This window comes from Mustela nivalis (assembly GCF_964662115.1).
Source record: "Mustela nivalis genome assembly, chromosome: X".
Lineage (NCBI taxonomy): Eukaryota > Metazoa > Chordata > Mammalia > Carnivora > Mustelidae > Mustela > Mustela nivalis.
This window is the reverse complement of record NC_139040.1, coordinates 7,636,776-7,661,524: the sequence shown is the minus strand read 5'-3', so window position 1 is coordinate 7,661,524 and position 24,749 is coordinate 7,636,776. Positions and strand designations below refer to the sequence as shown.

At 37.2% G+C, this 24,749-nt stretch overlaps 1 long non-coding RNA gene across 1 annotated transcript in view; it reads right to left on the bottom strand.

The window, feature by feature from the left end:
* The window catches only part of LOC309856147, a 216,408-nt gene that overhangs the window by 56,704 nt on the left and 134,955 nt on the right, over window positions 1–24,749 (bottom strand). The gene's annotated exons all lie outside the window — the stretch shown is intronic.

Here is a 24,749-nt window from a genome sequence, read left to right as displayed (position 1 = left end):
TGGTTCATGTATGTACATGTCCCAGGGCTAGGAGGACTACCCAGCACTCAGGAAACACTCAGTAAAAACTTACTGAATGAGTGAATTCATCTGTGGAGATGGGTTAAATGCTAACCGTGGGAGTTGTTTGCACAGTACTTATAGCAAGACAGACTGCTAGTGAAAAAGAGAAAATTTAGTGATACAGGCATTTGAAGACACAGGGCTGTGAGTGAAGGGGGTTAAGGATTTTAGAGCCATACCCTGGTAAACAATTTATATTTTCATCTATTCGCAACAAATTGATTCATTCTTTGAGGTGACCAGAAGTACCAGCTGTCTTCACATTGCACCAATTTGGCTTCATAACACCAAACTCTTTATGAAACAGGCCAAGACATCAGAGAACCTGTCACTCAGCAGTGACAGCTCCAAATGATTCATTTGGGTTCTTTTGAATCATTGCTGACACATCATCCAGTTAATCTTCATTTTTTCTTCCCTACTCTTGAAATGGGTTATGGTGTTATTTTTAACATGGTTAAAGCAAGAGTGTTCGCAACCTGATAGTTCCCAGTAGCCATTTGAGAGCTATGGAGTCTCTCCACTGTCCTTATTTAATTACTTGGGTATTTTGGAAATACACACACACACACACACACACACACACACACACACACACACACCACCTTAAATCTCAAGTACACATTTATTTGGATGTGGCTTTCATGCTACTTTTTTGAATGCTATTGCCATGTTTATTGTATATGTTAATAAAAATTATCAGTTTTTGATCATAGGATATCCTAGATCTGTCAGGGTCTACCCAGAAATAGCCCCAGACATTTCTGCAGTTTGTAAAATCAGGAATAAAAGTCTAGCCTCAAAACGTATTGAATGATTCACCTGCAAATATATGCATATGCTGTTATATGACACACCAAAGTCATAGAACCTGAGGACCCAGGAATGGCATATACCTTTCAAAGTGGGTGGTCTTCATGATTGGCTCCCCTTTACCCAGGGCATCTGGATCTAGGTCTCATCCAGTGTGTATAGTCCATGTCACCCCCCAGATCTGCCCCTACAGTCTTAGTTCTCAGACTTGAAATATTGTTACCAATATTGTTCTCTAGGATTTCAACTCCTTGGAATTCTGACCTCAACTTAGGATTCTATTGAAGTTTAATATTCTCAGATGTCGTTTTGTCGAAAACTTCTGGCCTCTGACTCCTAAGGGAAAGGAAGACTGCCAGTTCCAGGAGGGGAGATCTCTCCTCCTTCTTCTTCTGGGTCTTCCCCTGTATCACACTCCTCTACCACCCCGCTCCAAGCACTTTATATGGCCAAGATTGAGTCATCGTTTGTAATAACTTTTTTTAAGAACCACATCTGACTTGTTCACCATATCATCATTTTTGGCTTTCTTTCTTTTTTTTTTTTTTTTCATTTTTGGCTTTCAATTAATATTCGGTAAATATGGTTACCCTTATTGTCACCATTTGTAAATGAGGAAACTGAGACTCAAAGAGGTTAAAAATAGACATATTGTCTAACAATATACCATAAGCTACTGACACAAGTTTTCCTTTCTCTGAGGTTTCTTCCTTCCATCTTCCTTGTACAAGATGCTGATGTTTCTGATTGGTATTAAAAGTATCCACCAAAGTATCCACCACTGTACACCTGGGTGGCAGAGTTGGTTAAGAATTGAACTCTTCATTTTGGCTCAGGTCATGATCTTAGTGTTGTGAGATCAAGCCCCACATCGGGCACTGTACTGAGCACAGAACCTGCTGAAGATTCTCTCTCTCCCTCTCCTACTGCCCTCCCTGCTTGCTCATGCTCTCTCTCTCAAAAATAAATAAATCTTTTTTTTAAAGTAGCCATTGATAGCCAAATGTGTATTAAAGGCCACTATGACATTTTAAACCACATAAACACTTCTTGATTTTAAAGATGTACTTTTTAAAAAATATTTTATTTATTTATTTGACAGAGATCACAAGTAGGCAGAGAGGCAGGCAGAGAGAGGAGGAAGCAGGCTCCCAGCTGAGCAGAGAGCCGGATGTGGGGCTCCATCCTAGAACCCTGGGATCATGACCTGAGCAGAAGGCAGAGGCTTTAACCCACTGAGCCACCCAGGTGCCCCTAAAGATGTATTTTTAAGCAAGTGTTTATTTAAAATTTATTTCAAGCTATATGATATGATGTCTACGTTGCTTCCATGTTTCCAGGGTTTTTTTTTTCCATCTGTACAGTAAGGCCTGAGCCCAGCACCTTTCAGAAAACTCTACTGCCTATATGCTCATCTCAGAAGAGTAAGAGAAAGCACTTTTCCACGATACAAAATAACTGAATGGGAACTTCTAAAAATGAAGAGAGAGAATAAGGTCAGAATAGGAATGTAGGACAGAGGATTCTGGCTTCTCACTGGACAAGATAAAATCATAATAATGAAATTGGATTTCTTTAGTACATAAAGTGTATGAACGATGTAAAACACAGTTCTTAATCATTGACCAGCGCATCAAAAACTAATGATGTACTATATGTTGGCTAATTGAACATAATAAAAAAAGAAAATGGAAAAAAATTTTAAAAACGTAGTTCTTAACTTCTAGGAATGTATAAGGGAGTAGGAAAATAATAAATACACAAAGTCAACATTCATCATTTCAATACACATTTACTGAGCACCTAGTATATGGTTTGTTCCAGATGGAGTGCAGGGCAGGGGATATGGCAGTGAAGAAACCAGAAAAGATTCTTGCTTTCAGAGAGTTTGTATTTTTTTAAGATTTTATTTAGTTATTTGAAACAGAGAGAGAGCGCACACATACACAAGTGTGGAAGAGAGGGAGAAGCAGACTCCCTGCGTAGCAGGGAACCCAACATGGGGCTCCATCCCAGGACCCTGAGATCATGACCTGAACTAAAGACAGACCCTTAATCAACAAAGCCACCCAGGAGCCCCTGGAGATCTTGTACTTTAGATATAAACAAAATTATTATGTCAGGTTGTGTGAAGTGTTAATAAGGAAAGGAAACTAAGGAGGGGGAATATACAGAGAAAAGGTATGGTATTGATGCCTCAGAGAAGGCATTGTTGACTAGATGACATTTGATGAGAAATTTAAATGAAGCAAAAAAATACTACATTTGGGAAGTATGGTTTCCAAAATAACAAGCCCCAAAGATGCATGTCTTCATCTCTGGAACCTGTGAGGATGGTACCTCACATGGCCAAAGGGACTTTGCAGATATGATAAAGAATCTTGAGGTAAGGAGATTATTCTGGGTTATCCAGATGAGCTCAATGGAATCAAAAGGATCCTTGTAAGTGGAAGCGGAAGATAGAAGAGTGGGTCCAAGAGATCTGAAGATGGGCTTCTGCTGGCTTGAACATGGACGAAGTGCCTCTAGTGAGCAGAGAAATGTCACAAGAGAGAAGGTCAGAGAGGTAACACTGCCCAGATCAGGTACGGTCTCCTGGACGATGGTAAGGCTCTTGTATTTTATCCTAGATGACAAAGGAAACCCTTGGAAGATTTGGGCTGGAATGATTAGGGCAGGTTGATTGGGGGAGTTCACATTTTCACTGACTAGGAAAAACAGGAGTCTATTCAACAGATAGAATATCAGCTAGAAGAAGTTAGCCTGAGTAAAAAAGCAATTGCTGACAGTTCGTGGATGGTTTGGTGGTTGGGAGATGGAATTAGACTAGTTTCCATAGACGGGTACTGTAGAGGCCAGGGTTGGGGGGACCTGCAATGCCAAGGTAAGAAATCTGGGCTATTTATTAGTAAATGCGGAGCTGTTGACTGTAAGAGAAGGGAATTGGAGGAAACATGATAAAAAGTGTTTTAGGAGCACCTGGGTGGCTCAGTCGGTTTAGTATCTGCCTTTGGCTCAGGTCATGATCTCGGGGTCCTGGGATGGTGCCCCACATCTGGCTTCCTGCTCAGGGGGAGTCTGGTTTTCCCTCTACCCCTTCCCCCACTCGTGCTCTCTCTCTACCTCTCTCTCTAATAAATAAAATAATGTCTTTTAAAAGGGGAAGGTTAAAGAAGATCGATCTGGTATATTATGAATTCACTGTACATGACACTGGACTCATGAACACAGTATAGGAAACGGACCATAATACCCATGAAATTGAGTGCAGGTTAAGGTAATTTTCATGGCAATTTGAGGGAAAACCACAGTGTTATTAATTCTGAAAAACACTATAGTGATGGCCTTCTTCCATTTTACCTGTGTAGCTCAAGGCAGCCAAAATAAGCTGGATTTTTTTCTCTCTTAAAATCAATTATGGACTCTGAAAAACAATTTGAGGGTTGTAAAGGGGCAGGGGGTGGGAAGCTGTGGGAGCCAGGTAGTGGGTATTATGGAGGGCATGGATTGCATGGAGCACTGGGTGTGGTGCATAAACAATGAATTCTGGTACACTGAAAAGAAATTTAAAAAATAAAAAATTTTTAAAAATCAATTTAGAAACTCTATTTTCTAATTAGAAACTCTCACATTATCAATGATCATACATCTATCTTTGAAGTTAAAACGTATCTCGACTGTTGCTTAACGTGGGTAGTCCCAATTTGGAGATGGTATGAGGAAAAATTGCTGATGTTGTTATGAAAATACTTGACCCTGCTTTATACTGCTTCATGAAATGACTTTTCTAGGAGTGTCTTACATTTATAATAGGAAAATATCAAAATTGATAGAGGATGTAAAAAATATCAGTACTTATTCTACTTGGATTATAAATTATATATTTTAATTTAAATATGACATATATTAGAAATCCATAGGCAAACCATGAACCTTTACCTAAACCCTACATCTTATACAAAAATTAACTCAAAATGGATCACACACTTAAACATAAAATGTAAACCTACAAAACTTGTAGGTAACAACATAGAAGAGACTCTTCAGGACCTAGGGCTATGCAAAAAAAAATTCTTAGACTTGAAACCAGGAGCATTATCTATTAAAAAGAAAGATTGATAAACTGGACCTCATCAAAATTTAAAACTTTTGCTCTGTGAAATACGGTTAAGATGATGAAAAAACAAGCTAGCAAATGGAAGAAAATATCTCCAAGCCATATATCTGGTAAGACATTAATGTCTAGAATACATAAAGATTACCCAAAACTCAACAGAAGAAAAAGAGGCAATCCAGTTAAAAAATGGGCAGGGGCACCTGAGTGGCTCAGTCATTTAAGTGTCTGCCTTCAGCTCAGGTCATGATCCCAGGTCCTGAGATGGAGTCCCTGTTGGGCTTCCTGTTCAGGAGGGAGTCTACTTCTCCCTTTCCCTTTGCCCCCCTCCCCTCTCTGTCTCAAATAAGTAAATAAAATCATTTAAAAATAACAAATAACAAATATCATGGAGGACATAGCGAGTTAGAGAGGAGAAGGGAGTTGGGGGAAATTGGAAGGGGAGGTGAAGCATGAGAGACTATGGACTCTGAAAAACAACCTGAAGGTTTTGAAGGGGCGGGGGGTGGGAGGTTGGGGTACCAGGTGGTGGGTATTAGAGAGGGCACGGATTGCATGGAGCACTGGGTGCGGTGCAAAAACAATGAATACTGTTACGCTGAAAAGAAAGAAAATATTAAATAATAATAATATTAGGTAAATAAATAGGAAAGCACATGAAAGAATATTTTACCAAAGAGGATATACAGATTGTATATAAGCACATGAAAAGATGTTCAACATCATTAGCAGTTTAGGAAAATGCAAATTAAAACCACAATGAATTATCATTATACACTTATCAGAATGGCTAAAATTTAAAAAAAAAAAAAGTGACACCACCAATTGTTGGTAAGGATACAGAGAAACATCTCTCTGCCACTCTTCACAGAATAACTTGTCTAAAATATTTTCTATACTCTGTCACCATTTCATTCCCTGCTCTTCTTTCCTTCCAATCCTGCCTCCAACTGCTATCATTTCCTTGAAATTATTTTGGTCACCATGGCCTCCATGTTTAAATCATGGCCCCCATGATATTGCACATATTCTCCCCTAGGTCTCTGGCTGTTCATTCTTAGTTCCCTTTTCTCTTCCCTCCTCCTGAGCTTTAACTCTTAAGGTTGAAGTACCCAATGGCTCAGTATTAGATCCCTCTTTTTTCTTCCATCACTAACATAACTCAGTCTCTTGCTATATTTCAGCCATAGTGTGAAGACTGCCCTATTCCCTAGAACATTATTCCATCTGACCTTTTGACTTTTTGATCTCACCTTGCACCATCCTTGATCTTCTGTCATTCATATTTTAGTTCACATACCCTCACTGTGGGTATTCCTGACCACCCAGTCTAAATTAGGTCCCCTCCTTTGATCATCCTCTATCACACTTCCTCTAATTTCTTTTCTTCCTAGTACTTCTAACTGGCTAAATTATCTTGTTTATTTACTCATATTTTTTTTTTTCTATCTGGCCCCCATCCCACCAGAATATAAACTCATTGAAAGCAGAGTGACTCAGAACCTAAGAGTGCCTGACTCATATCAGGGACTCAACAATATTTGAGGAATAAATGGAAAATATGTTATAAACACACCTTTTAAATGGAAATCCTGTAAAAATTGGTAGATTAGCTGGTCTTTAAATATGTGCTTCATTCGCAGCAATGAGTAGATAACAAAAGTGGAATTATATTTGTATGGTGTTCTTAAGTATCCTATCTGCTATCACATGTTTAATGAATTCAGTTAATGCCACTTCAATATGTCAAGTTAGAAGCTTTAAAAGAGCCTTAGGGAATGGAATCACCCCTTGTAATTTTATTAGAAATTCTGTGTTCAACCAAAGGCTCAGTATTTGAACTTTAATTGGATTTAGAGTGATCATTTGGGGCCTTGTTTATTTCCTGGTCAAAAGAGCAGACTTTGTATGGTTATTTTGCTTCCCACTGCAACCAAGATTATCCGTTCTGAGCATAGTGGCCCAAGTAAAAGAAAGAACAACGTAGCTAATGATCATGATTATTTACTCTAAAAGTAAATTAAAAAGTATATGTAACAAATTAATCAAAATACAGTAACATGAAAGCAGGATTAAATCCATCAGCAGGAAGCATGGAGGTCAAAGAAAGAGAGAAATCCTATGTGTTATGAAATTAGAAAAAGGAAAATGAACACTGTAGCTTCTTACTCATCCATCATCTGCAAAATCATTTGTAAGATAAATGAAACTTAACTCTTTATGCATTGATATATTTTTTTTAATTTTTTTTAAGATTTTATTTATTTATTTGACAGACAGAGATCACAAGTAGAAGAGAGGCAGGCAGAGGGAGAGGAGGAAGCAGGCTCCCTGCTGAGCAGAGAGGCTGATGTGGGGCTTGATCCCAGGACCCTGGGAACATGACCTGAGCCGAAGGTAGAGGCTTTAACCCACTGAGCCACCCAGGCGCCCCTATGCATTGATATTTTTATTTGCCAAATGAAATATTTTAAAAAGGCATTGCATCCTTTTTTTGCCTGGCAACCCCTCCACTTGTCCACATTCACAAACAACACATTTTACTTTTTGAAGCCTTCTCAGCCTGTCATTCCACTCATAAGCAGCCGTTTCCTGCCACCCAGAATCAGCTGGAAATTTTTACAATTTAAAATATTATGTTGATTCATTTAAAAACTGATGACCTTTCAGACAAAAGCATCAGTAATCCCTGATGGTCGGTTGCTCCAGTATAGTGAATTTAGTCTTAGGTTTGACACCAATATTCTAATCTGTAAAGTGAGGTGGTTGATTTTGTTTTATTTCCAAAATTCCTTCTGCCTCTAAAATTCAGTGATTCTATCACTAGGCTTCAATTAACAATAGTATTATGTAAAAATGCCCTGGAATGTAACAATGGTTTGGGACAGAAACTTTATTGTCAACGTTCTTTTCTTTTTTTTTTTTTTAAGATTTTTTATTTATTTACTTGACAGACAGAGATCACAAGTAGGCAGAGAGGCAGGCAGAGAGGAGGAAGCGGGCTCCCCGCAGAGCAGAGAGCCCGACGTGGGGCTCGATCCCAGGACCCTGAGATCATGACCCGAGCCAAAGGCAGCGGCTTAACCCACTGAGCCACCCAGGCGCCCCTAGTTTCTTTCTTTTTTTTTTTAATTTAATTTTATTTTTTTTCAGTGTTCCAAAACTCTTTGTTTATGCACCACTCCCAGTGCTCCATGCAATAAGTGCCCTGCTTAATACCCACCACCAGGCTCACCCCACCCCCAACCCCTTCCCCTCCAAAACCCTGTTTGTTTCTCAGAGTCCACAGTCTCCATGGTTTGTCTCTCCCTTGGATCCCCAACTCACTCCTCCTCTCCATCTCCCAATGTCTTCCATGTTGTTCCTTATGCTCCACAAGTCAGTGAAACCATATGTTTATTTTCTTTCCTTAGCAAAACTGTACAGACTCAAGAGCATGCACAAAAATTGCTCCAAAGCAGACTTACCTGCAGTCTTTAAGAACAGCATTGGCCATTTAGAAAAACAGGAACTCCATGGAGAGGACTCTTTGTGTTTGGTAATCCTGAACTTACTACAAAGGAGATTTGAAATCCTTTTCTACTATGACACTATTTTTACTCTAAGATAATTGAAATGTAGTTTGAACATTGGAAAGACAAAGGATACAAGAGATAGTATTGTTTATTATTTATTCCTGTGTTGTTACAGATTATAGATTAACTAGGAGTACTAAATTTGTTACCAAGACATAGGTCTGCTTTGGGGGGAAAAAGAAGAATATTTTGTTGTCCTCATTTCTGCTCTTTTTTTTTTTTAGAATTAATAAACTTGGCTATCTGTTCCAAAGCCCACATTTTCTAATTCTTTATTATAATGGAATTTTTAACCAACCCCATACTTTGTCCTTCAATTTACTTTATTCCTCTCACTTCTCCCTTAGACAAAGTTAAAACAAAAACCTGTCAGCTTGAGTAATTCCAACTGAGCTGCCAAAATGAGAAAACCACTCCCATATCCACCTTTTAATTTCAGGTGTTCCTGGAAGTGAGCACTGTAGTTTCAACAACGAAAGAGGTGACATTTAAAAAATAATGCTTCTTATCTTTCTAATTGCAAAAGCAGAGGAAGTTTAGTATGGAGAATTTGGAAAAATACAGCGACATAAAAAAAAAATACTCAATCACACAGATCCCATCATTTTATAGAATTCCTTAAATACTTTTCCCTCTGCATGGGGTCAAACTGTGAATAAAGTTTTGCATCTTGTTTTTCACATTTAAGATTATATCATAAGGCTGCCAGCTGTCATGAAGTATTCTTCAAAAATGGGATTTTATTGGCGGCATATCATTTCATCTTATGGATATACAAAAACTGACAGTTAACCAAACCAAAGAAAGAGCTGATTGAAATGAATTCTGTCTTTCGCTCCTTTCCACCATTCCTGATGATAATGAAGCAATTGATGTAGTTGTATCATTTCTCCTCTATGGGCCATAGTGACAAGATTCCCATTATCATCTGTCCCTGATAACAAAGGTGAAAATCACAGCGTCCTCTTAACCCCTTCTCAAATGTTTCTGTCACTTGTTATATCTTTAGGCCCTCCCTAAATGTGGAATCATTTAGCAATCAGACTACAAGACAGAGAACAGAGGTCCTGTGAATAAAGTCACTGAGACATAACCATAGCCACGTGACACTTGGAACAGGCAGCACACCAGGAATGCTGCTTGCCTCCCTCCCTGGATCCCAGACAATACCCATCAGTCCCCAGGGTCTAGCATCAGCCATCAGAGAAAATTGACATCTGTTGCCAGGGAAGTTGCAAAAGAGTGTTGAGGAATCACGATAGCACGTTATATATTGTTCTAGTTTTAATGAAATGTGAATTTTCTTCCTCTGGTATCCAGAGGGGAGTAATGACCTCTAAACCTCTCCTTCACCATATTATCACCAGAATTGAGCTTGTCACCAGGGTTCTCAGGAGTCTCACAGCACCTGGCTGGCTTAGTCGCTGGAGCATGGGACTCCTGATCTCAGGGTTGTCAGTTTGAGCCCCACATTGGGGGTAGAGGTTACTTAAAAATAAAATCTTTGGGAAGAAGATGGGTATCAGGTATCTGGTTGGTCTGGGTTCATCTTTCTGCAAACATAGCCTAAGCTATGTGTTCCTTCAAAGATTGTGTAGCACTCAGGCAGAACATCTTCAAAATTGAGTTTAATACAACTTTAAGTCTCTCCTGTGTCCCAATTTCTCAAATATTTAAAGACTTACCAGGGTAAGTGCCCAATACTTACAAAACTGGAAAAAAAATAAGAACCAAATTTCCAGCTACTTCAGCTGCTCATAATATTTTCTTCAGCTTTATTGAGGTATAATTAACAAATAAAATTGCAATATATTTAAAACATACAATGTGATGATTCAAAATTTGTATCCATAGTGAAATGATTCCCATGATCAGGTTAATTAACACAACTATCACCTCACATAGTTACCTTTTTTCTAGAACGTTTAACATCTACCCTTTGAGCAAATTTCAAGCATAGAATATAGTATTATTAACAAAAGCCACCACCCTGTAAATAGATCCTTAAAACTTATTCCTCGAATGACTGTTCTTTTTAATTGCTGCTCCATTTATATTCTCATCAGCCCTGTACAAGAATTTCCTTTTCTCCACATCTGCACCAGTATTTGTTATCTCTTGTCCTTTTGACAATAGACATCCTAACGGGTGTAAAGTGATAGCTCGTTGTGCCTTGATTTGCATGTCTCTGATGATTAGTGATATTGAGCCCCTTTTCATATATCCATGGGCCACTTACACATAGTCTTTAAAAAAAATTCTCTTTTTAAGTCCTTTACCCATTTTTAATGAGGTTATTTGTTTGGTTTTTGTCTTTATGGGGGGGGGTTGTATGTGTGTGTTTGCTTAGCTATTGAATTGTAAGAGTTTCCATATGTTTTTAATATTAACCCCTTACCAGATATATGGTTCACAGATATATTCTCCCATTCTGTAGGTTGCCTTCTCATTTTGTGGGTTCTTTCATTTGCTATGCAGGAACTTTAGTTTTGTGGAGTCCCGCTTGTTTATTTTTGCTTTTGTCACTTGTGTTTTTGGTGTCAAATCCAAAAAATACATTGCTAAGACCAGTGTCAGGGAGCTTTTCCCTTATGTTTTCTTCTAGGAGATTTACACTTTGAAGTCTTATGCCTAAGTCTGTAATCTATTTGCAGTTGATTTTTGTATGTGCCTTAAGATAGGGGTCCAGTTTCACTCTTCTGCATTTGAATATCCAGTTTTCCAGTTCCATTTATTGGAGAAACTATCTTTTCTTCATTGTATATTCTTGTATCTTTGTCAAATTTGTTGGCCATATATACCTGTGATTATTTGGGGGCTCTCCATTCTGTTCGATTGATCTCATGATAATAACATACTTTTGTGATTACTGTATCTTTGTAGTATAGTTTGAAAACAGGAAGGGTGATGCCTCGAGCTTTGTTCTTTCTCAGGTATGTTTTGTCCATTTGAGGACATTCTGGTTCCATAAAATTTTAGTAGTATTTTTTCTATTTCTGCAAAAAAGTACCACTGGAATTTTGGTAAGGATTACACTTGATATATAGATCACTTTGGATGGTATGGACATTTTAATAATAATAATTCTTATAATCCTTGAACATGGTTATCTTTTCATTTCTTTGTGTCTTCTTCAATTCCTTTCAACAAAGTTTTATAGTTTTCACTGTATGTATCTTTCTTCTCTTTGTTTAATTTTATGCCTAACTTTTTACCCTTTGTGGTGCTATTATAGATGGGATTGTTCACATAATTTTCAGATAGTTCATTGTCATTGTATAGTAATACAACTGATTTTTGTATGTTTATTTTGTATCCTGCAACTTTGCTGAATTCATTTATTAGTTCTAACTGTTTTAGTGGAGTCTTTAGGATTTTGTATACATAAGATCATGTCAGTGCAAACAGATGATTTTATTTCCTTCTTTCCAATTTCAGTATCTTTTTAATTCTTTTTCTTTTCTAATTGTTCTGGCTAGGATTTCCAATACTATGTTTAATAGAAGTGGTAAGAGAAGGCACCCTTGTCTTTATTCCTGATTGTAGAGGAAAAATTTTTAGCATTTTGCTATTGAGTATGATGTTGGCTGTGAGCTTGTCATATATGGCCTTTATTATATTGCACTCCATCTGTACCTAATTTGTTGAGAAATATTAGACTGGAAAGATACTGAACTTTGTCAAATGCTTCTCCTGCACCTATTGAGATGATCATGATTTCTGTCTTTCAATTTGTTAATGTAGTGTATCATTTTTATTGATTTGAGTATGTTGAACAATTTTTGCATCCCAGTGATAAATCCTGTTTTATCATGGTATATGATTCTTTTAACATACTACTGAATTAGGGGGTGCCTGGGTAGCTCACTCAGTTAAGCGTCTGACTCTTGATTTTGGCTCAGGTCATGATCTCTGGGTTGTGAGATCAAACACTGCGTTGGGCTTCATGCTGGGTGTGGAGCCTGCTTAATATTCTCTCCCTCTCCCTCTGTCCCTCCCCTACTTCCTCTCTAAAACAATGCTGCTGAATTGGGTTTGCTAATATTTTATTGAGAATTTTTGCATCTATGTTCATAAGGAATATTGGCCTGTGATTTTTTTTTTTTTTTTTTTTTTTGTATTGTGCTTGTCAGGTTTTGGTGTCAGGGTAATGTTGGCCTCAAAAAAAAAAAAAAAGAAAAAGGAAAAAGAAATGTTCCCTCCCTCCCTCCTTCCTCCTTCCTTTCTTCTTTTCCTCCTTCCTGTTCCTTCCCTCCTCCCTCTACACCTCCCCCTTCTTTTTTTCTTCTTCCTTTCTCTTCTTCCTCTTTTGATACTAGAGAAACATTGTGATAAATATCTTTGTTTATATATTATGCTCTGGTGAATTTGTTTCTATGCAATTGATTCTGAGTGACCCATCTCACTACCATAGATAGCCGAATGGATGTCATGGGATAACTGTAATCTTACCAACTCTATTCCTTGAATGGGCACATAGGGATCAATGAGGTGGGTGGAAAGATATTCTTTTTCCACCTAAAATGTTTTGATGACCATATTGGAGATGGGAAAATGGAAGCTCAGGGCAAGTAATTGACTAATCTCATACATTAATTAGGATACAGTCAATTGCTTTAATAAATAAATCCCAAAGTCTCATTGACTAAAACCAACAGAAACCTATTACTCATGTATCAGTCCAATGTTGTTGTTCGTGTTTGTCAGACTGGTCTTCCACACGATGACTCAGGAATCTAGGTTGCTTCCATATGTTGACTGCACTTTTTCATAGGACCTCTGTGTCATCTAGAGCCAGCCATCACATGAAAAAAGAGAGATTAGAGAAAGCACATCTGCATAAGTGGCTTGGCCTGGAAATGTCTCAACGTCACTACTACTCATTGTCCACTGGCAAGAACCAGTCATTTGATTACATGTAGATGTAAAAGGAACTGCAAAATGTAGTCCACAGCTGGATAGCCACCTCTAAGTAATAATTCTTTTTTTTAGCTATTACCAAATTTTTTTTTAAATTTTCTTGTGTTAGTCATGATTTGCATGATTCTAAACTGCCCTAGAGAGAACACTGATTTTCCGTTCTGAACTTTTGCTATACCTAAAGGCACAAAAATATTAAAGAAAGGAGTCATGAAGTAAACCTTCTTTCTGCTATTCAGATTCCCATGTGAATTGGTCTTTAGGGTTTTTATGGTATTTTTTCGTTTGAGGATTATGGTCACACCACTCTAATAAAATGAAATGGAAAGTATGTCATTGTTTTCCATACTCTGAAAATTGTTCATACCTTGGAGTTTGAAGTAATTTGCCTTCAACATCTTCTGAGGTTAGTGCTATTTTGCTGGTAGCTCTTTGATAATTTTTCAACTTTTTTCTGTGATTGTTGTCCTATTCCAACTTTCTACTTCTTTAAAATACTTGTGATAATATCTATTTCCCTAGAAAATTATTCATTATGTGAAGTTTTTAAAAAGATTTATTTATTTATTTTAGAGAGAAAGAAAGTGAGCAGGGGGAGAGGCAGAGGGAGAGAGAGGGAGAGAAGACTCCCTGCAGAGTGTAGAGCTCAATTCAGGGCTTGCCCTCACAACCCTGAGATCACAACCTGAGCCAAAATCAGGAGTTGGACGCTTAACTGACTGAACCACCCAGCCACCCCTCATTATGTGAAGATTTTTTTATGTATTAGTCTAAGTTTCTATATATAATATTTCAAATATTCTCCAACTCTGTGGTTGTATCCTTTCTTGATTTCAAATATTATATATGTACATTTTCTCTTTTCCTATTTTGTTCTTTATTAATAAGAAGTTTTTTTTATTGATCTATCCAAAGAACAAAGTTTTGGATGTATTTATGGGCCTTATTGATTTTCTCTGTTCTAACATATTAATTCCCACTTTTGTTTATATAATAATTCCCATGTTTGTCTATATTAGTTACCTGATAGTTCCTGCTTCCACTGTCCAATGTGATTATTTATACCTTCTCCCCACAAACTTCCAAAATCCTCTCACCTTCCTTATTGTAAGCTGATGAACCCTCTTCCTAATTCACTGAGAAGTTTGAAATAACTAGAAAAGAATTTGAACAAACTCCCAAACCACATCTCCCTACAGATGGGCCCATGTACTCTACCCCCTTCTCTGCTCCTTTTTACAGAATAATTTCTTTAAAAAGTAGTGGATTCTCATTGCTCATATACTCCCTTACTTCCTATTCTCTCATCAACCCACTCCATTCAAGTTGAGTTTCCAATCTGTCATAGACTAAAGGTTTGTGTACCTGCAAAATTCTTAGGTTGAAATTCTAACCCCATACAACGTAGTATTAGGAGGTGTGGCCTTTGGGAGATAATGAGGTCCTAAGTGTGGAGCCCTCATGAATGGGATTAGTGTCCTTGGGCAGAATTTGCTCTGCTCTTTTCAGCATGGAAGGATACACCAAGAAGTCAGCAGTATGCAACTTGAAAAATGGCCCTCAGTCAGAACCCAGTCATACTGACACCCTGATCTCAGACTTCCAGCCTCCAAAATCATGATAAATAAATTTCTGTTGTTTATAAGCCACCCAGTCTATGATACTTTATTACAGCAGTCCAAATGGACTAAGATACCATCATTCCAACAAAATTACATCTGTCAAATTCATCGGAGACCTTCATATTCTACATATAATGATCAATTCTCAGTCCTCCTCTTCTATGACCTATTAACAATAGATTCATTGGAATTTCCCTTTGCAATATTCTATATTCTTGGCTTCAGAGATAATTGTTATTTTTTTTTTCCTTTCTCATGTATCACTTTTTCTCTGTTTCCTTTTCTGGATTTTTATGTTCTCATTGATTTCTTAACTTTTCAAGACCCTGGAGCTTAATACTCAGATTTCTATATAGACTCATTCCTCGGGAATCTTACCTAGTTCCATGACTTCAACTACCAGCTATATATTAGCATCCCAATTTCTCTCCCAAAGTCTTGAGTAAATGGCCAACTAGTTGACATTTCCACATAGATGAATTTAAGAGTAAGGATGACTGGGATGCCTGGGTGGCTCAGTTGGTTAAGCAACTGACTCTTGATTTCTTGTGTTGTTTTTCAAAGGTCATGATCCTGGGGTCCTAGGATCAAGCCCAGTGTCGGGCTCCCCACCCAACAGGGAGTCTGCCTGAGATTCTCTCTTTTCCTCTACTTCTGACCCTCCCTCTGCTCATGGACTCTCTCTCTCTCAAATAAATAAATAAATCTTTAAAAAAAGAATAAAGATGGCCTAGGCTATATGCAGTAACAAAAGCATGGAAACATCTGTGGCTCAAACAATAATGTTTATTTCTCAAGCAAGCTAACTATCCACCATGAGTCAACAAGGGGTCTCATGGACTCTGGCAGATGGAGGCCCTATCTTGACACCATTTTCCATGATCATAGAGGCAGAAAAAAGGGAATATAACAAATCATGAACATTGATTCTTGAAGCTTTTGCTGAGGAGTAGTACATACTTCAGTCATTAAATATACTTTCTGTTACCCTGACTTATTGTTATTCAAAAGCACTTACCACTTAACACATTATTTACTTGTTTATGTGTTAATTTTCTGTTTCTCCTACAGTGTAAGTTCCATGAATGCACAGAGTTGGTTACCTTTACTGCTGTAGCTTTAGTACCTAGCAGTGTCTGGCACATGGTAGCCACTCAATAAATACTTACTGAATGAGTAAATTAATTCCTCCTGGTTTTTTTACATTTATTTATTTTAATTTTTATTATTTTTAGTAAATTCTTATCTTTGTTCTTTCACATAATAAAATATATATGGCTGTAAGTCTTCTAAGTTCATCTTTGACCACCGTCCACATATTTTGAGACGTAGTGTTCTCGTGTCATCATATTCTGGTCTGTCACCAGTTTAGAGTTCCACTTTGACCTAGCGCTATTTAAGAGAATGTTTTAAAATTTCCAAATGGTTGGATTTTTCTATGAATTTAACCCATGCACAATTTATTTATTTTTTTATTTATTTATTTTCAGCATAACAGTATCATTATTTTTTCACCACACCCAGTGCTCCATGCAATCCATGCCCTCTATAATACCCACCACCTGGTACCCTGACCTCCCACCCCCCACCACTTTTAAAAGATTTTGTTTATTTATTTATTTGAGAGAGAGAGAAAGCAAGTGGGGAGAGGGCCAGAGGCAGAGGGAGAAAGAATCTCAAGCACACTCCACACTGAACGTGTGAAGGGCTCAATCTCATGACCCTCAGATCATGACCTGAGCTGAAAACAAGAGTCAAACACTTAACCGACTGAGCCACCGAGGTGCCTCTGTACACAATTTAATTTCTAACTTTATTTCACTGTGGTCAGAGAGTAATAGAAGAGGGTACCAAAATGCATAATTTCTACTACCTACATACTCCCCCATACACACACAGTTAAAAGTGTGTAATTATAACAAATGAATGTGAAGTGCAAGATAAAATATCAGATCTTTTGGATTTCTATGCAATCTTACCATGCTAAATATTCCATTTCCTGTATTGTTTTGCAAGATTTCAGCATGCAGCCCTATGACAATCAATGCCTTTGAACAGAGTTAAGACATCCTGGCTTGGTATCACAGATGAGTATAAGTTCATTTGGTTATAGGAGAGAAAATCAGGTTGCTCCTACCTTGGCTATGTTTGATATTTAACAACTCTGTCCCTCTAAATTTTTCTCAAAAGAAAAATGATGCTATGGGATTTGCTTGGACCTATAAACTTGTGAGAGTTTGGTGGCTGCTTGAGCTCTCTGATTCCTATTATTCCTTGAAATTTGAATTGCCAATCACTTTTCTCAGGTGCTATTACCAAAACTGTTTCTTCTCATAGTGATAGTCCTATAATTTCTAGCCCATATCTATTCCCAGATGGCTCACCAGAGAGATCTCAGCTTGTTCAGAAGCTAGGATCCACAAAATATGGTGAGAAAATGCATGCTGTTGTGGCCGAGGGTGCTATGAGAGCATAGATGCTCAAAGTCATTCTGCAATAGGAGTGTCATCTTGGTGGCTGAGGGAGACAGTGCTGTCTAAGGTCACCACATGCTTTAGCAACACCTATCAGGACAGAACATGAACAGATAATTTGCTTCTCCAATCCAACTCTTGATTAGAAATTTAACCAACTTTTGGGGGGTACTTATGATAATAAAAATAAGGGTGAACAAAGAAATACTAAAATGAGAAAAACTGCATTACATCAAAACTGCTTCAGGTCCTTGTAATAATGGTATTATACAAATTGATCTCAAGCAGATTATAGTGAAATTTAATAATCGATCTTAGGAGGATTCAGGCTATAAGGAATCTCCTAGGGTATAAAAAGGAAGAAAACAAATTCCTTCAGTACCTATTATTTTCTAGCATTGTGTGGGTACATGTGTATATTCCTTGAAATATTGTGAACTAAATATTATAAATAGATATAGATATTATAGCCTATCTATATATAGATATAGACATTTAAGGATACTGAAACTAAAAATTATCTAAGGTAACATAACAATTCACTGACAGTTCTAAGTTTACAGCTCATTTCCATGGGCAGATGGCAGAAAGGAAATTTACAAGTCACGTCAGTCTGCCTTCAAAGCCTATATTTCTTTTCAACCATTCATTTGCTTGTACTATCCCACTTAGTTGCCTCCAGGAAGATGTTAGACAGATACCTGGGCCTTAGTATGGGTGATGCAACCATCCTCCAAAGCTTTTATAGTTATTTTGTGTAAGTTGGAAGTGTGTTGATATCACTCTTCATACAATGATTACTTCTCTTAGATTCTCACTGGGTCACCAGAACTCACAATTTATCATGACTTCCTGATTAGTTATCATGGAAGAACCAGATCCCTCTTTTCCTCTCCTCTCATTTCATTATCATACTCTTTTCAGTAGATATCACAAAATAATGTAGATATATACAAGGTACCGAAAATAATGTACCCACCATCTAGCTTAAGAAACAGAGCATTGCATATATAAGTGAAGCTCCTTGAGTACCTCACCCTGATTGCATGCTTCTTATCCTCTTATGCACACACCCCCACACAAACACACACACATACATACACACCTTGCTTAGAATTAGACTTGATCCTGAATTTGGTGATTATCATTCCTATCCATGTCTTCATAGTTTTACCATATATTTTTTTCAAACAATATGTAGTATGGTTTTGTAAGTTTTTTAACTTTATGTAAATAGTCTTTATATTTTTTTATACCTTATTTAAATTCAATTAAATTTAGCATATAGTGTATCATTAGTTTCAGAGGTAGAGCTCAGTGATTCATCAGTTGCATATAAAACCCAGTGCTCATTCCATCATGTGTCCTCCTTAATGCCCATCAACCAGTTACCCCATCACCCTACCCACCTCCCCTCCAGCAATCCTCAGTTTGTTTCCTAGAATTAAGACTCTTACGGTTTGTCTCCCTCTCTGATTTCATCAGAGTAAATCATATGATAGTTGTCTTTCTCTGATTGACTTATTTCACTTAGCGTAATACTCACCAATTCCAACCATGTCATTGAAAATGGTAAGAGTTCATACATATTGATGACTGAGTAATATTACATTACGTGTGTGTGTGTATAAATATATCACATCTTCTTTATCCATTCATCTGTCAATGGACATCTGGGCTCTTTCCATAGTTTGGCTATTGCAACATTGCTGCTATAAACACTGGGGTGCAGGTGTCCCTTTGGATCACAATGTTTGTAATATTTGGGTAAATAACTAGTAGTGTAATTGCTGGATCATTTTTAACCTTTTGAGAAATCTCCATACTATTTTCCAAAGTGGCTGCATCAGCTTGCATTCCCACCAACAGTTTAAGAGGGTTCCCCTTTCTCTGCATCCTTACCATCTGTCATTTCCTGACTGGTTAATTTTAACCATTCTGACAGGTGTGAGGTGGTATCTCATTGTGGTTTTGATTTATATATCCTTGATGCTGAGTGATATGGAGTATTTTTTCATGTGTCTGTTAGCCATTTGTATGCCTTCTTTGCAGAAATGTCTGTTCATGTCTTTTGCCAATTTCTTGACTGTTCTTTGGTTCTTTTTCTTTGGTTTCTTAACTGTTCTTTGGTTCTTTGTTCTTTGACTATTGGGTTAGATATAGATCTTGGATACTAGCCCTTTATCTGGCAAGACATTTGCAAATATCTTCTCCCATTCTGTAGGCTGTCTTTTGTTTTTGTTTTGTTGGTTTTTTTAAAATGTTTTCTGTGCAAATATTTTTTATCTTGATGAAGTCCCAATAGTTCATTTTTGTTTTTATTTCCCTTGCCTTTGGAGATATGTCTAGCAAGAAGTTACTGTGGCCAAGGTTACAGAAGTTGCTGTCTGTGTTCTCCTTTAGGATTTTGATAGATTCCTGTCTCACATTTAGGTATTTCTTCCATTTTGAGTTTCCATTTGTTATATTATAAGAATTTGGTTCCGTTTCATTCTTCTACATGTAGCTGTCCAATTTTCCCAACACCATTTATTGAAGAAACTGTCTTTTTTCCATTGGATATTCTTTCCTGCTTTGTGGAAGATTAGTTGACCACAAATTTGAAGATCCATTTCTGGGTTCTCTATTCTGTTCCATTGATCTATGTAGGGCTTTTTTGTTGTTGTTGTTTTTGTTTTTGTTTTTTAATTTTTATTTATTTTTAGAATTTCTTTTCTGTGTTCCAGAATTCATTGTTTATGTACCACACCCAGTGCTCCATGTAATACGTGCCAACCACAATACCCACTACCAGGCTCACCCAACCTCCCATCCGCCCCCTCCAAACCCCTCAGTTAGTTCCTCAGAGTCCAGTCTCTAGTGGTTTGTCTTCCCCTCCAAATTCCCCCAGCTCCCTAGTACAGACAAAGGGCTGATATCCAAAATCTATAAAGAACTCCTCAAACTCAACACACACAAAACAGATAATCACGTCAAAAAAAAAAAGGGGAGAAGACATGAACAGACACTTCTCCAATGAAGACTTATAAATGGCTAACAGACATATGTGTTTGTTTTTGTGACAGTACCTTTTTCAACATTCCTCTAGCTCTTTGGGGTGTATATTTTTAAAAACATTCAATCATGTTGATAGGTAAGTTATACAATATAGTTCGTTCATTTTACTGATGTATATATCCTATTTGTTAGGTAAATCACAATTATTTCATTCACCCTTCAATTGATGGACTTTTAAAAAAGATTTTATTTATTTATTTGAGGGGGGGAGGGGCAGAGGAAGAGGGAGAGAGAGAATCTCAAGCAGAGTCCCCACTGAGTGGGTAGCCTGATACAGGACTTGATCTCATGACCCTGAGATCATGACCTGAGCTGAAATCAAAGGTCAAATTCAGGCCCCCTCAGTTGATGGACTTTTAACTTATTTCCAATCTTTCATTTTTATAAACAATTCCGCAATTAGCATCTCTGTTCATACCTCACTTTGGACATGTGTAAGAATTTCCATAGGGTACATATCTAGGAGTAGATATGTTAGATCATAATGTTTAAACATTTTCAACTCTATAACGTAATACTAAATCAATCTCCTTACTCTTTTTATTTATTATGCATTTCTAACTGTGGACTATCTAATACTATTTGATGGTTCTATTAGATCAGCATAACCTCCAAATTGGGATTGCAATTCATTCTTGTTCCAGTTGGAATCTTTCATAATCTCCCTTCTCTCTTTCTCTCACTCCCTTCTTCCCTCTCTCTCAAATATATATATATATATATATATATATATATATATATCCCTCCCTTCTCTTGAGGGAAGTTTGAATTAATTTGTCAACCAGTAGGAATATAGTATCTATACAATTCATTCTTTATGCAGAATTAAAATAAATACTAACTGCTTTAATAATAGCTACTATTCAGTGGTCACCTAATAACCTACTGACTGTTAAGGATTTTCCTTAAACTCACTTAGCACTCATAATAACCATGCAAAAATAACCATTTTGACCCAATTGTATAGGTAAGGATTTCAGAGGCATTAATTAACTTGTTAAGTCACAAAGCTATTTATCAAGTATTGACCAGATTTCAAACCTAGTTCTAAATGATTGCAAAATCCATGGTGTTTTCACTTTCCCACTTTACCTTAAGAGTTATAAGGTACTCTCATAACTTTACCAAGTGTGATTCATTGTTTGTATATTGCCTTATGGAATTAGGTTATTATCTTTCTTATTTTACAAATGAGGAAATAGAGGCTTCAAGAATTTATATGCTCTGCCAAAAACTTATATAGCTAATGAGTGGTAGTACTAGGACCTAAATCCAGGGCTTTGGACCCTTGTGTCAGTTCTTTTCTATTATCCAATACTTCCACTGAAATAATGAGACAGTTAACATAGTACTGGGCTAGGTCACCTTGGGTAAAGAATGCCTAATTAAAGAATTTGCAATATTGTGCTATTGATAGAGAACCTGGAAAGTCTTTGAGTATAAGGACTTGCTCATAAGAATTCTGTAGGAAAATTATTCAAATGGCACAGGACATGAAGATGAGTATGAGGGCTGGGACAGACATTGGATTCCAGGAGGACAATTTTTTTTCCTTCCACGATGGCAAGGATTTTTGTCTGTTTTATTCACTGACAGGCTATCAGTGCCTACTAGCACAGTCCTTTGTACAAATTAGGCAATAAATACTTGTTGAGGGGTGCCTGGATGGCTCAGTCAGTTGAGCGTCTGCCTTCGGTTCACATCATGATCCTGATGTCTTGGGATAGAGCCCTGTGTTGGGCTCCTTACTCCGCGGAAAGTCTGCTTCTCCCTCTCTCTCTCTCTCTCCGCCCCTCATCCCACTACAGTCTTCTTCTCCCTCTGCTCCTTACCCTTCTTGTGCTCTCCCCAAATAAATAAAAAAATCTTTTTAAAAAATAAATAAATACCTGTTTAATGAATTTAGAATTTTGGCACTGAAAGAAAACTTGGAATTTATCTAGCCCAAACCATTTGTTTTATCAGTGAAGCAAATGCAACTCAAAGGAGCTAAAGTTTCACAGCCAGTTTCCAGTACAACAAATATATTAGAACCTTATCTTTGGATAAAAGAGTCTATGAATAAATAAATAAATAAGATTCTTTCCACTCAGCAATACTATCCAACACTAATACATTTAAAATAGAATTCATGTTTAGTTTTCAGGCATTATAATAATCAAATAGTCAGTTTATTACAGCAAATATACATACTGTGATATCCTATAATATTTTCCCCCTCAATGTGTGCAAAACTTCCCCAAATAAAAATCCCAAATTTTCAACAGTTTCTGTATATAGATACAAAAAATTAGTTATTATGAGTTGGAAAACTGTGTATAAAATTGTACAAAAAGCATCTATGTATGAAGAATTCTTTGAAAGGCAAATGAAGATGGGTTAGGGTCATTATATTAGAGCACTCAGGATTTAATGAAGGCATTTTCAGAATTGCAAGACAGCTATAATTATAACTCCTCCGTAATTTTTTCCTCATCCAGAGTTGAAAATGTCTATGTTGCATTTTGTTCCAAGTTTACTTCCTTAAAGGGAAATGGAATTTGCTCACATAATCATGTAAGAACAAAACATCTAGTGGATCTATTTGATTTTCATGCAGTCAACAAAAGCATCTATGACCTACCCAGTGAATCTTTGTGACTTATGAAGCTGTTATAAACTTTGTGTGGAGTGTTAATCTTTTTTTTTTTTTCTTTAGCCCTATGAATACTACAGGTCTTAAGTTGAGAAGACAACTAAAGTCTTGCTAAGCTGAATTTACCAGGACTTATAGAATGTTACAAAAATCACTTTGGTTATTCTTTAAATATTCAGTGATTGAAGCTTGGCTAATATGTTTTGATATAACTGGCCATGAATAGACTGACAGTTCAATACTACCCACTTTCCTACACACACACACACACACACACACACACAACCTTGAAAGGTCTATTCAGAAGAGTTTAGTGTATAATAGAAACAAGCTCTTCTCTGAGAGGAAAAAATGTGAAGTTTGATCTCTTCATAAAACTATATCCTCTTCTTAGATTTGAGTCCTAACTATGCTCAGAGAAGACAACTCATTTTATCACATTCCGGTTCAACCTCATAATGTTTCAGATACTTCTGGTTTAAAATTTCATCTCTCTTGGATACGTATGCAATCATATTCAAGTCACTGTCAAGTTCACCATCCCAGGGCTTCTCCTTCTTGCAGGTATTTTCTCCTTCATCTTCCCTGGTTCTGCTTTAATTTAAAAAAATATTAAAAATGCCTATATAAGTTTTCTGGGCCTGTCATTACAAAGTAACACAGACTGGGTGGCTTAAACAACAGAAATATATTGTCTCACAGTTCTAGAGAACCAAAGTCTGAGATCCTGGTGTGGGAAATGTTCTTTCTTCTAAGGGCTCTGAGGGAGGGAACTGTTCTATGCCTATCTCCCAGCCTGTGGTGGTTTGCTGGCCATCTTTGGAATCCCTAGGCCTGAAGCAATATCATAACCATCTCTGCCTTCAACATGGTTTTTACCCTTATGTGTGTGTCTATGTACAAATCTCCCCCCTTTTTATAAGGACACTATTCACATAGGATTGGGGCCCAACCTCATCTTAAATGATTAGACCTGCAATGACCCAGTTTCTAATTAAAGTCACATTCTGAGGTACTGAGCATTAGGACTTCAACATATTTTGAAGGGACACCTGCCTCCTGGAAGTGGCTGGCAGGGCATGGGTGGGGTGGGTGAAAGGGAGGTAGTTGGTAGAAACAGATGGCAGCTTTCTATATCCTCAGTCTAAAGCAGCAGTCATACATCTGTTGATGTTTGTGACTGTATCATTCAGTGTGTTCTATTCAAGGATGGAAAAAACAAAGATAGTCCAAAGCTGTTATTTGTATGTGGAACAATCAGGGACTTATAGGCATCTGCTAGGCAGAGCCTCCACAGCCTTTGGATACCAATGATTCTACAGAGGCATAACTGTTACCCCAAGTTTGTGTTTCACTCCACAACTCCTCTTTGAAATCCTTTCATCCCACTGGGATGTTTATAAGCTATAAGCCTTCTTGAATGGATCTGACAAGCCAGCTAGAGTCCCGTGCTACTACTTCCTATAGCCCCCTATG